Genomic DNA, 14,860 nt, shown 5'->3' on the forward strand with positions numbered 1-14,860 from the left:
CCACGTTAACTCTTTTCGTTCCTAAGGGATGGGGTTCTGTGGGAGGCACTGCATTGTCCGAGATGTGCCCCCTTGGCTCAGAATAGCATCTATTTATCCACCAGTGTGGAAGCAGTCCAATATTTTAACAACCTCTGACTGTCCTGGTGTGCCCTGGCCCTCTCCAAGCACCCTGCTCTAAACTCCAAAGATGTGCTGAAACTGAGTCTAAGGGACTTCAGCCCTCAGTGGACAATGCCCTTGGGGGTGGGTGGGCCAGGGAGCTCAGTCCTAGAGCAGAGGTGGGAGTCTTCCTGAGGAGGCCCAGGGTCTTGTGGGTCAAGAAGGCAATGTCTGGCAGGACAGGCCACAGCCTCTCCTCACCCCGGTGGGCATGGGCACTGGTTTCGGTACCCAGAGAACTCCCCTGCAGTCTGTAGCAGTCCCGGAGACAGGCCTCCTCTGACATCCACGTATTAGCTCTCTGTGCTTTCTAGCTTTTTCTTAGCTTATTTCCACCAATGAAGGAAAACCTACTTTCCCCTTCTCCACGGCCCCTAACTGCCTTATCAGGGAAAAAAATAAAATCTTTAGGCAAGCCCACCTCTGCTGCTTGCTGGAGAAAAGAGAGGAACTGCTTTTGTTGTGTGCACATTAGATCTGGCTCACTTTTCCTACCTCAGTCCTCATTCGTGCCTCAGACCTCTCCGTCTGGTACAGGTGTAGGGAACTCTGATTCACAGGGGTCTTTGCATGTAATCATGGGCCTGCTCTGTGGGGGTGGGGAGAAAGAAGGAGGAGAGCCGGGAAGGGAGCTATTTTCAGTTTGTCAAAAATCCAAATGGAAATTATAGATGAACACAATACCCTTGTGTGCAACTAGGGAAATTCAACTTGAGCCGGCTTAGCGGGGAAAAAAATGGAATTATTGGCTCATGAAATCAATCCACAGGAAGAACTAGGGTATGCTGAGCCTTGGGGACAGCTGGAACGGGGGCCTCAAATGTCACCAGGACATTCTCTCATTCTCTAGCTCTGCACCTGTGTTCTTCCTCGAGTGTGGACTTCATTCTCTACACCAGTGGTTCTCTGCCAGGGATGGGGAGGGATTCCGCCCCCCCTTCCCGGGGGCATTTGGAGATATCTGGGGCGAGGGTGGCATCCAGTGGGTAGAGGTCACAGATGCCACTAAACATACTGCGATGTATGAAACAGCCCCCAAAATAAAAAGCTGTCTAACCCCAAATGTCAATAATAGTTGAGAAATCTGCCTCCTCCATGTGGCTGGCAAGGAGGCTGCTGGCAGTTCACAGACCCACCTCCAACAGCCTTGCTGATCCCAGGGGGACTGAGACTTACTCATTCTGAACGAAATGTCAAAAATCCCATGGGAAAAAAGGACAAACCATACGATTTCACCTTCGCAAGGAATCTAAAAAGCAAAACAAATGAACAAGCAAAACAAAATGTAAACAGACTCACAGATACAGGAAACAGCTGTTGGTTACCAGAGTGGGGAGAAGGTAGGGGGATGAGCAAAATAGGTGAAGGGGATTAAGAACCACAAACTTCTAGTGACAAAATAAATAAGTCATGGGGATGTCATGTGCAACATAGGGAATATAGTCAATAATATTCTAATAAGTTTGTATAGTAGCAGGCAGTAATTAGACTTGAGGTGGGGATGATTTTGTAACAGATGAAAATATTAAATCAAGAAGAAGAGGAGAGGAGGAGGAGGAGGAGGAGGAGGAAGAATGATCCCAGGGAAATTCTCTGATTGGCTCAGCTTGGTAGCTTGGTTTGGGGGTTCACCAGCAGACTCGTCTGGAAGTCCAGAAAGATAAGAGTTCAGGTCATGAATACCCTATTTATTTAGTTATGCTTTAGTTTTATTTATTTTTTAATGTTTATTTATTTTTAGAGAGAGAGAGATGGAGTGTGAGCAGGGGAGGTGCAGAGAGAGAGAGGGAGACAAAGAATCTGAAGCAGGCTCGGCTCTGAGCTGTCAGCACAGAGCCCAATGCAGGGCTAGAACTCATGAACTGTGACATCATGACCTGAGCCAAAGTTGGATGCTTAACCAATTGAGCCACCCAGGCACCCATGAATACCCTTTGTAGGACCTCAAGTTTGACATTGGGAAGAAGCATTCTCAAAAGAAGGAAGGTGAAAAGCAGGTGAAGAAAACATAATACAAAGTTAAATAAATGCTGCCATTGAATAAGTTTAGTTTCTTTGGGAAACAGCATCTTTTAAAACAAGATATGGGAGAATAAGTAAGAGAAGTGATCTTTGGTGGAGTAAAGCTTGGGAACCATATAATATAACCCTCCGCTAAGTACTGCATGGGCCAGGCCAGTGTCCCATGCTCCAGACCCTTTTCCCCATTCCTCTCATGAAGATAAGTCCTGGGGGACCCGTTCCCCGCTTAAATCTAAGGGTGGTAAGTGGCTATTGAGATAAACTAATTATCGCTAATGTTTAGCTAGCTAATGAATTATTCCTTCCAGTTGACATAATGCCTAACCCCATTACAATGTGCATATCCTTTAAAGGGTCCTTAAAGGAGAAAATAATGGTAGAAATTTCAGGCAAATGAGAGCTTGGTGGGAAGATAGTTTTGTTTTGGAGGCCTTAGATTTTGGGTCATTCATTTAGGTAGTAGGTTACACTGTATCTGAATAAGCCAAGCTCAAGGTCAGCAGTTTCTGAAGGATGTTCTATAGAACACTGAATCCTTGGGGGTGGTACTTAGTGTTACTGAGAATAAAGATTTCATGGAGGAGGAGGGCAGGGAAGAAAAAAAGAAAAGAAAGATTTCATAATCTGATTGGTGGGGAAAATCTGGGTTTGGATAAAATTTAGTGGGTTTCTTTACTATAGGACTCAGAGCTTTTAACAGAACTGGTGCTGTGACCCTCAAGAAGGGAACTCGAGTGAGCAAACTTTTGGGCCAAGGAAGTTTCTTTGCCGAGGCATATCGTACATCGGGTGTAATTACTCCATTTTATGCCCATTGTCCTTGCATAATTGTGAAAGGCGTTCCCTTTCATTCCTCAAAGTGTACCAGTTTGGAGGGTAGATGATATGATCGCCCTATTATAACAGCAACACACTTTGGGAAATGCTTTTTTATTGTCATCTTTATTTGTGGAGAATAGCTTTTTAATACCATCTTAAATCAGTCTTAGGAGGTCTCCTCTGGGAGCTCTCCTCTGTGTGTTTTCACACTGAGGCATCGAACTTAGAGTTGATTCCCAATAATTTCCAGATGACCACAGGATGAGAATGACCTGGAGCAATGGTTTCCCATCGTCTCCCCAGAACACTGCTAAATTGACCCCTTCCCCCCCCCATCAGTGCTAGCATTGGAATGCCAGAATCAAAGTGTAGACTGTTCAACATTGGACAGACTCCGAGGTCATTGCATTGTTAAGGAATCATTTGGTTGTAAGAGACAGAAACTCAACTTAAGCAGGCAAAAAAATAAATAAATAAAATAATTTCAGGAAGAAACTTTCATAAGCAGAGGACAAATTTCAGAAGCCAGAGCACTGTTGGGTGCCTTGGGGGCTGAACCCCATTTCTTTCTTTTTTTTTTAATTTTTAATGTTTTATTTGTTTCTGAGAGAGAGAGAGAGAGACAGCGTGAGCAGGGAAGGGTCAGAGAGGGAGGGAGACACAGAATCTGAAGCAAGCTCCAGGCTCTGAGCTAGCTTTCAGTGCAGAGCCCCACACTGGGCTCAAACCCACGAACTGCGAGATCATGACCTGAGCCAAAGTCAGATGCTTAACCGACTGAGCCACCCAGGCCCCCTGGAACCCCATTTCTTGATGTCTCCAGGATTCTCTCATCAATCACAGCTTTTTTTCTGCCTTAGCTTCAACATGTCCCACCACTGACCCTGCTGCCTCTAGTTGCTGGTGATGACAGAAGTCCAGCTCATGACCTTCAAGTGCTCACATAATAAATAATAGACAAAACAAAGACGATTATTTTAAAATTAGAACCACAGCGGGCGCCTGGGTGGCTCAGTGAGTTTGAGACCCATGTTGGGCTCTGTGCTGACAGCTCGGAGCCTGGAGCCTGCTTCAGATTCTGTGTCTCCCTCTCTCTCTGCCCTTCCCCTGCTCGCACTCTGTTGTTCTTTCTCAAAAACAAATAAACATTTAAAAAGTAAAAAATAAATAAAATTAGAGCCACGAGCAAAAATGTTAAGCAACATAGAGTGGTTTCAAAGGAGCAGAAACCCGGAATGATGGGGGTTTTATTTTAAAGCCAAAGAGAAGGACAGAAAACAATCCCTGTAAAAAATTACCCTTGAAAGTCCTTAAATCACCTATAAAGTACAGTATATGTGGTTTTATGTCCTCAACTCTCAATGTATACAAATGACAGAGGCCTGCAATAATGTACAGAAAATAATGAATAATGTACAGAAAAATAAGAGTACATAGGCAAAACACAAGATTTCTTACATAAAAGATACATAAGAAATAGAAGAATAAAGAGGAAAATAAAGAAAGACCATAGATGGTTTCTTCAGCTGAACACTAGCTAAAGTATGCAGGTTAGAATTAAGGGGCATTATGTACCAAAAAAGCATCTAGCTTTAAATACGAGCATGATATTTAGGGCAGAGACCATGGGCCGCCTCCAGGGAGCAGAGAAGTTTTGTGAGGAACCTCCCCGCTCATGCTACTTGGCATGTGGTTCCCTGAGTGGGAGGTGGAGAAAAGTCACTTGTCCATTTCTGTGTTTGTTTACTTCTCCTTTCTGTTTTCTCCCGCCCCCCTCCCCCACCTCCTTCTTCCCCTCACCTCTCTCCCTTACGCTGCCTCCCTTCCCTTTAAACCAATATGGCAGCCCATGTAAAATGGTTGGGAAAATAGGGTTACGCAGGTTTAAATCCTTGGTGGCTCAGTCAATTAAGCTGACTTTTCATCTCGGCTCAGGTCTTGATCTCAGGGTCATGAGTTCAAGTCCTGAATCCAGCTCCTTGCTGGGTGTGAAGCCTACTTAAATAAATAAATGAAATGCACCTCACCACTGGGAGGACCTTGGATGTGACCTTGGAAAAGTTCCTTAATCTTTCTGTACCTCATACCTAAAATGAAGGCAATGACAGAGCACATCTGGTAGTTTTATTGTGATGATTACATGAGAGAATGTGTACAAAGCACTTAGTTACAGACACCCATAACCACTACTATTACTCTTTAATACTTTTGTTTATTTCTATAATAACACCAACAGGCTCTCTGCTCTCTGAGGAGTTTTCCTGATTTTCACTTTGTTCATTTCTTCCCTTTCCCCAATTTTTGCTTTGTTGCTTTGTTTATTTTGGTTTTGTTTTTTTCTTTCTGAGAGAAGGAGAGAGACAGCGTGAGCAAGGGAGGGTCAGAGAGAGAGGGAGACACAGAATCCGAAACAGGCTCCAGGCTCTGAGCTGTCAGCACAGAGCCCGATGCGGGGCTCAAACCCACCAACAGTGAGATCATGGCCTGAGCCGAAGTCGGACGCTTAACCGACTGAGCCACCCAGGCGCCCCCTGTTTATTTTGGTTTTTAATCAATCCCTGGCTGCCTCCGACCTCTTGGAAGAAAAACCCCTCTCCTTCAGAAGTCACACAGTGTCCTTAATCCATTCATTCAGGTATGTGTTTCACAAGCATTTATGGAGTGACTTCCGTGTCCGAAGCATTATTCCAGGTGCTGGGGATATAGCAGAAAACGAATCAACGCGAACCCCTGTTCTCAGAAGCTAGTATCTTTGAGGGAGAATAAGGCTAGTGGGGAAGAAGTGTCAAGCGCCTCTGGTCGCTGGTGTGCAATCCAAGTTATGGCTGTCGTCCCGTTCCCCACTCCTGCCTGCTTACGTCTACTTTCCGGATGCTACCTCCTTGCCGTCAACTTTTTCTTCTTTGGTTTATTTGCAAATACCTTACGTGGTTCCAGAGGAATTTCAGGCAGCTCCCTTGCTTTTTGGCCTCACGCTTCCGATGCCTTGTTCCCTCCCCTGCCATGTGCTGTGATTTTCTTCCTAGGTGCTGTTCACCTTTTCCAATTGGATCCACCTTCTGCCTGGTCCTTTCAGAGTCTCTTTCTCTGGTGCAGGCACAAATCCCAATTTAGCAACACTTGTGATTATAATTAATGTGCTGTTTACTCCCTCTTCCAGATCATTAATGAAGATGTTAAATGAGACCAGAATGAAACTGCGTCCCCGTGGCATCCTGCTAGACACCTTCCAACAACTTGACACTCTGCCATTTGCTGTTTCATTACCCTTTGTTTACCTTGCAAACACAGGCCCTTGCTTTTGAAAGAGGCAGAAAGCTTGATTATTTTTACTGCTGCAGAGATGCCACTTAAGGATGGGGATATGAAAACCGAGCATATTGTAAATACATCCTTTTGACTTTGAGTTAAACGTGGATTACAAATTGAACATTGTCAGTAAATACTTCTTGCTCTCCCTCCTCTCAGATGGCTTTGCCTTCCCTGGACTTTCTGCAGCTGTTCTGTCTTTGGGAGCCCGGAGAAGGCTAGATGGTTGCCTTTTGCAAAGATGTTGCTTGTATCAGCCTAACTATGAACTGTGAAGTTACTCTGTTACATGTACATGAACAATCTGTGTTCACGGGCTGCATTAAAGCCCTATTTTTTTGGCCATGTAATTTTGCAGTTCCTTCCTGCTCTGACCCTAGCCCAGCCTCATGACTTTCTCTGGCAGGTGGAATTTTAGCAAACAGAATGCAGACATAAGCTTGAAAAAAAAAAAAAAGCACTTGCGTGTCTTTGCTTGCATGCTTGCACCTTCCACAATCGCCATAAAAATATGCCTGGGAGAGCCTGTTGGAAGATAGACACATGGACAGAGCCCAGTTACCCCAAGTGTCCAGTCAACACAACTGGGTGATCACCAGATATGTGAATGAGCCCAGCCCAGATGAGCAGAACCTCCTAGCCAACCAACAGATGCATGAACAATAAGTATATTGCTTATGAGGGCTTCCTGTTTGTTACACAGCATTAGCCATAGCCATGGATAGCTAATACAGTAGCACACATTTGGAGTCTCATGGACTGGAAACGCATTGATCTCCTAATGGTTTTGCACATACTGCTTCTCTGACACGATCTTCTACAAGAAAGGAGGAAGAAAAGTTTTCTAAGCAGGAATTGAGAAGTATAAAATTGGTCCTGGAGTCTGCTTTTGTGCCCGAATCGCGAGTCCCCTGAGACCTCCAAGGAGCCGACACTGATGCAAGTACATAAGGGTCTTTATTACAAGCTCGAGCAGGGGCTCATCCGTCAACCGGTGTAGCGGCAGCAGGGTAAAGCCCCGAACAATAGCGAGCAGGGTTTTTATGGGGTAAGGGACGGGGATGTTACAGTGCACACGTTGCACATACAGCATCATCACATAAACACCAATCATAATTGTACAGCACCCATGGTAACAGTTTTGACCGTTCAGTATCTGTAAGGTGTTCATTACTTTTGGCGGGACCCAATCATGACTTTTGGGAATCCTTTGAAAATGACCAATTATGAGGTGAGTTCAAAGGGCCCATGTGGGGTTTAGGCAAGAAGTGAGTGATTGGCTAGTTTGTACAAAGTAACTAACTGAAGTTCCCAGCCCTGACACAGACCACAGGAATGTTACACATTTCTTTTGATTGGCTGATCCAAGGGTGGTCCGAGGGTGGCTTTAGCTGAAGCTTTTCCTGGAACTGGGCTACGTGCAGCCTGAGGTTGCTCTTAATGAAGGACTTAATTTCAGGCTCCTCACTTTCAGGCTTTAAAAAGCAAAAAGCAGAATACAGTCTCCATGTGTTTTCTGCTCAAGATTGTTAAAGCACTTATTGAGCACCTGCTGTGTATGAAGTGCCATTAGAATTCTGACAAGTACAGTAACCTTTATGTGGGGAAGGGGTTGTGGGAGAAAAGGGTCTCCGTGGAATGCTATGGAATCTGCAGAGAACCAAAAAAAAATGCCCTTTCACCAAGGAAGATAGAAAAGAGAGAAATGAAGCCTGTCCAAGAAGAACAAGAATGTACTTCTTCCCCCTTAACCCTAAGCAACAGTTTGCTGCTTCCTTTTTCAAAGACTTGCCTCCTGAAACTGCGCTGACACTCAGCCCCCTGCTGAAAGATGCTCCTTTGATTTGTAGCAACAAAGTGACTGGTGACCTTGGTGGGCCGGGCAAAGCCTGTTTATATATCCCAAGTAGAAGCCACATGCTTCTGGAGTGCGGAAGAAGCAGCCTCTAATTGCTTCCTGGAGTATTCCTCACCTAGCAGCCCTCTATGCTCTTAACACAGCTGACACCCAACCCTGGGACCCAGCTACTCAAAGTGCGGCCATGGCCCAGCAGCATGGTCGGCACCGGGGGCCTGATTGGATGGGCAGAATCTCAGACCTTTTGCAGAGCTACTGAATCCAAATTGATATTTTCATAAGAACCTTCGGATCTGTGTGGATGTTGAAATGTGAGAAGTACTCTACTAGGCGATTGAGAGGTTTTCCGGAGGGGTAAATGATTGATTTGGAGGTCAGCCACCTCCTCTAGATCATGGGCTTCTGGAAGGCAGGAGTATATGGAATGGATATTTGCATCCCCAGACCTAACTCTAGTTCCGACTCTAGAAGGAACTCAAGGTAACCTGGTTGAACTGGGGCGAGTTGCTGTCACTCGTCAGCCAGACCTACTAAAGCTACCCCATGACCCACCGGTCAGACCTTTTCTTTCCATGACTCCTGAGCCTCCTGGAATGGACACCTGCTTGAATTGACCCAAATGAAACAGTCTCCGCATAGACTCCGGGCAGCTCCGCACACTCCAGAGATTCAGGCTTAAACATTGTGACATAAGGCATGACATCAAGCGCATTTGAACAAGTGAGTCTGGGGCCAGGGTTCTGCATCTATTAGAATGAAAGCCCTGAGCCTAAATCAGGGCCCTACCGAAAAAGGTGCTGGGCCTTCTGCAATGAACACAGAAATGGACCCTCAGCAGGCAGGAAGGGAGGGAGAAGAAGGAGGAAGGTAAGAAAACAGAGGGTGGGAGAGGGGAAGGAAAGAAAAAATAGGCTAGGGCTTGTGGGACCTGAATTTTTCCTTCTTATTTTCTGGTGGAACTTGGAATTTTTCACCCCCCTCTCATGGTATCATTGACATTAAATATCCAATCTTCTCTGCCCCATATCAACTTGAGTAATATACTATAGCTAAGGTTGGCTGCATCTGTTCTCCTCCTTACTCAATTCAAGTTAAGAATGCTCCCACCATACATTACTATTGGGATTTTAAAAATGATTTATTTTGCTATACAATTCAGACCTTTGAACCATACTGGATGCTGGGTGCTTTGTTGACACAGTAGTTAGGGATAAAAGGAGAGTTTAGGGGATTGTGGAATTCTGTCTTTCAATAAATCACTAATTTTATTGTAGTAAATAGAGGTCACCTCCTGGTATGTCAATAGCCTGTCTTGAAAAACGGTATGAAGCTATCACAGTCCATCCAAAGAAAAAGAGGACAAATGGAGTGGAGGGAAAAGAATATTTTCTCAGCGTTAGCCAAGGCTGCAGCAAGAATGTGGGAGTATGGTCAGAACTCATTGTAGGAGAAACTTTCCACTGTTTGCTGGGCATCTTGTATGTGGCTTCTGCCCAGATGAGAAGCTTTATGAAGATGAATGAATAGCTGGGAAGGGTGGGGTGTGGACGTTCAGTTCTGCCGTGATGTTAGACAGACCTTGGGCAGCGGTGAGAAACTCAAGAGCACACCCCTCTGTGATGCCTTTACATGGCTGAGAATCAGAGAGACAGGCACCTCCTAGAGCAGGAATTGCAAACAAAATAGATGCCGGGGTCACGGAAGGAAGGTAAATGATACCCTGCCTAGGAAGTTTCTGTACTAAACTGAGGCAGTGCAATTAGAGCTCTTCTTTCCAGCTCCCTTCTTTCTCAGCTACAGAGACAGAGTGCTCAATTTCCCAGCATACTTGCAGCAAGGTGTGGCTAATAGGACTCACTTCTGACTTTTGCGATGTAAGTGGAACTCCCTGGGAAGTCTCCCTTTCCAATATTAAAGGACAAAGCCTTGCTAGGAGAGATTTTTCTCCTTTGCCCCTTTACCTCCTCCGTCTTCTTTTCTTTTCTTTTCTTTTTTCTTTTTTTGGCCTGAGAAATATATGCTGCAGCTGGGTGTGCAGCAGCTATCTTGAGATTATGAGGCCCAAACACCACATGCTAAAGGTGGCTGGACATCAAGACAGAGGTGCCCAGCTTCCCGATGGCATCGTTCTGCCTTGGTGCCCGCCCTGGACTTCCGACTCCTGGATGTCATACTGCCTGTGAAAACTGAACCCCTCAGTTGTTTAAACCCTGGTGGTCACATTGTCTATTATCCACACGGTAATATACTGCCCCCGAGCTCTATCCATTGTTGCCGTGTAGAAATGCTGGCCTGGTGTTGGCCAGATCTGACTTCACAAGAGAAGCTGTAAGTCTGGATTGCTTTTTTACATGAAATTTCTCAGTTGGCAGCTGAGACTGATCCCAGTAGAGACAATTCATTGAACTATTTGAAAACACACTTACAGTCTGTGACCTCTGATTTCTAGAATGTTTACTCTGGGCCAGGTGCGATGTTAAGCACTCTGTATTGATTATCTCATTTAATCCTCCTAACAGCGTTGAGAGTAATGCTATTATTACTTCTGTTTTATAAGTGAGGAAACTGAGGCCAAAAGGCTAACATGTCCAGTCCTATTAGCGACTAGGGCAAGAGCCATTAGGAAGGCTCATGCCTGACTTTGGAGCAGGCATTGCTGATTACTATTGAATCAATCATCTGTCACCACAATAATGCTACTCAACAAACCACCCCAAACTCAGTGGCTTACAGTCAGCCTCTATTCTCATGCTCGGAGGACTGTGGCTTGGGTGAGCTACCCTGGTCTTAGTGGGTGACTGGGCTTCAGGCTGTGGGCTCTGTGGGATGGGCTCTGCACAAGGAGTCAGATTCAGGTCAGCTGCATGCGTGTTCACTCTGGGGCCCAAGGGAAAGGGCAGTGGCCATGCAGTTATGTTCTTCCTTCACGGGGACACCAGAGTTGAGAACTAAGCCATATGGGCGAGTGCACTTACGGCCTCAGAGTCCTGTTGTGACTAGTAGTCCATTGACCAAGTTATGAAGCCAAGCCCAGCATCTATGGAGCAGGGATGTGCACTTGGCCCATGGGGAGGGAAAACGCATCTGGCCCAACAGTCACCCAAACAATGGCAACATTGCTTCACAGTCTCAGGACAAACTGGCCTTCATTTTGATGAAACAAAGCCTCCTTTTTTCCCCCGCTGCCTATTTGCAAAAATGGCAAATGGCGCCTGGATCTGGTAAAAGGGACACAAAGCGATCCAAACTCATATAAAATCAGTTCATTTCAGAGATGTCACTACCCTCTGACAATGTCACATCCTGCCCGTTGTGGCCCAGCTCCAGCTTCTGGGAGGCAACTACAGGAGGTGGGGAAGAGCCGATGGGAAGGCATTCCAGCTCTTTGGTGGGGGAGGGGCTTTCATCCCAGTTCTGAGCAGTAGAAGCTGTGCCTGCTGCCTTCCACAACATCCCCTTATCATCATTCCTGTTTTATTTCCTCCTTCTACAACACTCGGGAATATTCAGTCATCCCGTCATTTAATTATTTAAGCAATAAGCACTTATTGACTGCGTCTTTTGTGCCAAGCACTGTCTGTGAGGGCAGGACCAGAATCATACCCATTCCTGCACAGCCTACTTCTCACAGACTGACAGATAACAAACAGATGAAATGAATGAGGCCATTGCGAGGGTGGGAAATGAGGGGCGGCCAGCCCTAGGGAAAGGCAGGAAGAAGAAGCAGAAGTCTCTCCTCCCACTCCTTTTAGGGGGTGGACCAGGTGTCTGGTGTCCCTCCCCATAGGCAGGCTTCACGCAGACCTATGGATGTGCCATCTTAGATCACTTATGTTCATCAGAGAGCTACAAGAGAATCCAACCTGACCAGGTTCTCCAGAACAGTGGTTCTCAATGAGGACAGGACAGTTATTTGGCCCCTGGGGACATTGGCCATGTCTGGGGACATTTTTGATGATCCCAGCTCGGGGACAAGGTTGCTACTGGCATCTAATGAGTCGAGCCCAGGGATGCAGCTATACATCCTGCAATGCACAGGGTAGGATTTTCCAGCCCCAATGTCAACAGTATCCAGGTACACGCATGTTGGCCTCCCGTGCATCTCTGCAGGGATCAATTTAATTTTTAGATATCATTTTGTTTGCCTTGAGAAGGGGTGATATTTGCATATCACAAAATTCAGAAAGTACAGTAGGGTTCATGGTGAAAATACCCATCCCCTCCAACCTTCTAGGTCCCCTTTCTTTTTTCCACCACTGACACCAGTTCCTTATGTATCTATCTCCGGACAGCCTCTGTGTGTATTGGAGCAGAGCCTGTTAGTGACCCCCTAATGTCGTCTCTCCCTTCACCTTGACACACCTGTGAATCCTGAGTCTTCCCACCTGGGGCCTTTGGTTCTGGCCCTGGGAGCACTTGCAGTGAGCAGGAATGACTCCAGAGTGAATGCTCCTGGGAGGAGCCTACAACCAACGGCAGATGGAAATTTAAATACCCCAGCTTCCCGGCCCCTTGGGTGAGATCATTGTGGGGTGAGGGCTACACTGTTTACCAGACTTCTCCAGCAGAACTGCCTTCTGGCTGTCATCAGTGGCAAGTTTTGACTACATTTCCTTCCTTACCTGCCTTGCCTTGCCTAGCCCTGCTTCTCCACTCTCCTACTGGAGTTTCCTGGGATTGCAAACAGCAACACACATTTACGTCCTTTCCTCACAATTTGATTCTGCAGAAACACAAATTAAGACAGATATAAGGGTAATATGTATATATACATAATAGACATTTGTAATGTAACACATACGTATGTAATGTAATGTATGCATATCCATCCATGTAATAGAGTGAAATATTAGGGGATGTATGCATTTCCCTTGACAGAGCCCTCTTGAAATTTCACAATGACAAATGCATTCTAGAGCTTACTATGCCTGGCAGAGAGCCAAATGCTTTCCTTGTGTCCTCTTACCACTTCACAATCCTATATTCAAGATGATGTTCTTATCCCTATATGTATATTTAAAATATATTTTGGTGGGAGGCGAGCGCAAGCAGAGGGGGACGGAGGATATGAGGAGGGCTCTGTGCTAATGGGCTGACAGTAGTAAGCCTGATGCGGGACTCAAACTCATGAACTGTGAGATCATGACCTGAGCAGAGATCAGACGCTCAACTGACTGAGCCACCCAGGTGCCCCATGTTCTTATCTCTGTATTTTAATAGGGATACTGAGTCACAGAGCTATCTGCAGAGGGAGGCAGTTCAAAACAGGGTCTTTAGCCCAGACTGTCTGGGTGAAAATCCAGGCTCTCTCTCTTCTTAGCAGGTGACCTTAGGCAAGTTGCCCTTCCTCTCTGTGCCTCAGTTTCTTCCCCTATGAAATGGAGACACTGTTGTGAAGATTAGATAAATTGATAGAAAACTCTCAATAAAATTTGGATATCCTTATTGTCTTGCTGAGTCTTTACTCTGGAATTTTAGTCACCGTTCACCGTGATTTAAGGTAATCTAGTGATCCAGTTCACTTTTTAAGCTAAGGATAAAACTTGTGTTTCTAAGATTTTAAGAAAATAAGTCAAAGAGATAACATGAAAGTGTTATTCCAGAAATTCTCAAAGTCCATTTAAAAATGTTGCTGGACCCAATCTCACACCTGAGCAGCAAGGAAGGCTGGGGCTTCCTGGCAGGAGCAGATTACACCACCGAGAGTCACAGTGACCGACGTGAAAGTCTGTGCTGCAGTTATGCTCATCTGCAGAAACCCAGACTCCCCGCATTCTAGAATAATTTGATCCACACCATCTGGCAGCTTGAAAGAAGAGGAAAAAGAAGAAGAGGAAGGAGAAACAACAGCCATGTAGCATGAATGTCATTCCCAAGCTAAGTTATGCGCTCTCATTTGCTTCATGTGATATGAGCCAAATTTAAACATGTCAACATCTCAACAATTGCTGAGTTTTCAAGCGCTATACGATGCATCTGGCGGGCGCTCATTGAATGTTCTTCAATGATGGTGATGTAAACGTATTTACTAAAATACAGCGTATTGAAAAAATAAATCGTATATTGTGATGTCCTTTGGTTGGCGTTTGCATAAACTGGCACTCTCTGAAATATGTGGTTGAGATTTAAAAGAACATGACTGGGTTTTAAAATGTTCAAAGAGTCATAATTATAGAGCTTCCAAACCATTTAGTCCGTTTCCCTCGTTTTAAGTGTAGGAAAACTTAGCCCGAGATTAATATCTGATGATGAGAGGAAGGAGGGAGCCTGAGACCCTGTACCCTCAGCAGGGAGGAAAATGGGGACAGAGGTGAGGGATGGTGGCAGCTGGACCATGGCTAGGATCCTCCCTCCCTCCTGACTCCTGCTGTGACTTCTTAGAGAGGAAGCAGGAATGCAACCACTTACCAGGTGTAACTACTTTTCTTCTTCCTCTCCTTCAAGTTTGCTCTGAGATGCAGGTAGTGTTCCTGAGGTTTGCTAGGAAGGACTCTTGGAATTGGTGCCTGTAGAAAGAAAAAGAAGGAAACAGGACTAGGCAGGAGAAGAAGTTGAACTGTGATTTAGTCTCCATTGAGTCCCCAGACAACTCTATGCGGTGTGTCTCCAAAATTGTCCCAAGCGAAGGGAAAGGGGGCGGGCCTTTGTATGCTCCCACTCCCTACTAATCAGACATTAAAAGTCAGCCAC

The 14,860-nt window shown here is 45.5% G+C and overlaps 1 long non-coding RNA gene across 1 annotated transcript; it reads left to right on the top strand.

The window, feature by feature from the left end:
• Positions 1–8,912: 8,912 nt before the first annotated feature.
• Positions 8,913–14,243, top strand: LOC120234714. Its single transcript, XR_005529180.1, has 2 exons — positions 8,913–9,037; positions 13,774–14,243. It is a non-coding gene; the product is annotated as an uncharacterized LOC120234714 (long non-coding RNA).
• Positions 14,244–14,860: the final 617 nt, after the last annotated feature.

Source organism: Hyaena hyaena, unplaced genomic scaffold (genome assembly GCF_003009895.1).
Source record: "Hyaena hyaena isolate Hyena2069 unplaced genomic scaffold, ASM300989v1 scaffold_114, whole genome shotgun sequence".
Lineage (NCBI taxonomy): Eukaryota > Metazoa > Chordata > Mammalia > Carnivora > Hyaenidae > Hyaena > Hyaena hyaena.